Here is a 2315-nt window from a genome sequence, read left to right as displayed (position 1 = left end):
ATAGAATATTTATTAACATATAAAAATAATAAACAAAACTTAAATAATAGTATTAGTTACATACGTAAAATCCCTAAACAAAATAATTACTTAATATTTATTTTTGAGGATTACTTAATATTAAACAATCAAATTGGAAAAAGTTAGGACCCAATGGATGTCGTATGTCTGCCCCTGGACTTAATAATGACATTCACAGTTCATTATTAACAAGTTTGATAGGATAATCACGCATAATTTTTTTTTACTGATTCGGAATAATAAGTTGATGTTACAAGAGTTGATGAAAGATTTAAAAATAAATTCAATAAAATAAAGTTACACACGATTGTCTTATCAAATTTCTTAATGACATAACTAGTTAATGGTATGCTAAAATGACTATTATGTCATTAGTTACTGTTGATATGTGACAGACTTAAAAAACAAATTTTTAATGGACTAAAAAAACTATAGAATTAAATAAAAAAAAGACAGCCTGTTTGATAGTAGCAAAAGGTTATTTAAGTTTTTTTTTTTCTTGTTGCCTGACAATTATTTTAAAATAAAGTATAAGATACATAGAATCAAATAATTCAATTTCCATCCATTCCTTTGTCGGGTCATGACTATAAATTCAAAGAACGTGGAAAGTGCAATTATCATCAAATCAAGTTATTGATGGTGAAAGAAAAAAAGAAGCAGCAAACTTTTAAGCCAACTGTGCTATGATAACTATGTCTTTGACTAAACCAATTCAATTTACTTAAATTGGATCCGAATATCCGGAAACAAAATTCTCACATATAAACTATACTACTCCCTAACATGCACGTTCTACAAAAGTCAATCTATTTAGACTATATGAAAACGAGTGTTTTTAAGATATTATCAACATAAAGGTATAGATATCTAGGTAATATAACTAGTTATTATGTGTGTGAAAAAATATATATTGAGTAACATCAATCAATTAAATAAGTTTTATCAATTATTGATACATGTCATGATATAAAAGAATATGTATTGAATAACATCAATCAATTAAATAAATTTTATCAACACTATTGACATAAGTGATGACAATTTATATTTTTTTATTTTTTTTTTCAATTTTTTACAGATAAAAAATGTTAATTATTATTTAATTATTACCTTTAGCAGTTCACTAAAATTTTCTGTTTATAAGTTTTCAACTTCAATATATGCTAAAATGATTTTTTTTTTAGCTTGTCTTCCTTTTTTATTCTAATTCGTTTGAAATTCCTTTTATACCATACTAATACGTCAGAAGTTGTCACATCCCTTAGCATGCAGCTTGCATAGTAAAAGCAAGTAAAACTGATCACCACATGGGTTATACAAAAAACGACAAAGGTAATGATTAAAAGTCAGCAATTTTCGTTAATTCGGTAAAAGTATACTTTTGCATATAAAATTGCGATAGGATTGTATTAAAAATTTCAATAAAATATACTGATAATAGTTTTATTGATTCTTAATTTTAAATTCTATAAAGATATTATTAGTATTTTATAACAATAATATAATTTTTACTACTTGTTCATGAATACATGATATAAAACATTAATTAAATACATTTAATAAAAAATTAATTAAATTATTTAAAAATATTAAATATTTTTATATTTAACATAATAATTTTATTTTTATTCTCCTTAAAGTATATACTGTTTAATTAAAATCTTTAAATACTTTATGTAACTTTAATATATATATATATATTTTTATTTTAGTATCTAAAAGTTACTTTAAATCAAATTAAAAGTGTCTAATAGTTTTATTGCATGATTAAATTAAAGAAATTTAGGATTGAATGAGATGGTTGAGAAGATTTTAGCCTACCCATTTTTTTGATCTCTTTTAATCTTAATGAAAATATAAAACCAAAAAATAATCATTTATTTCTTGTTTACTTATTCAAAAGTGTAACTAATAAATTGATAGAAAAATTAAGTTCCCCTGAAAATGATTTGCTCTGAAGTGAAGTGTTCAACATGATCTCCTTTACTTATTATGTGTTGAAGAATGGCAGCTTAAATAGTATTTGAACACTAAACTTCTTCCGAGAGACACTTGGAATAGAACGTCGTCTAACTCCTCAATTAATGAGACAGGTCATGTGTTAAATCAAGAGTAACATATATAAGATTAGTCTAAATTTTATATAATTATAACCTCAATGATATTTTCAGAAAATGAATTTTATAAATATAGTTCCATTAAATTTAAAGTGTTTATGAAATACATCATATTTATATATTTTGATAAAATTTTAAATTTAATTAATATTCTAGTATATATCATTATATTTC

Source organism: Glycine soja, chromosome 6 (assembly GCF_004193775.1).
Source record: "Glycine soja cultivar W05 chromosome 6, ASM419377v2, whole genome shotgun sequence".
NCBI classification, from domain to species: Eukaryota; Viridiplantae; Streptophyta; class Magnoliopsida; order Fabales; family Fabaceae; genus Glycine; species Glycine soja.
The sequence above is the reverse complement of the archived record's forward strand: the minus strand, read 5'-3'. Positions refer to the sequence as shown.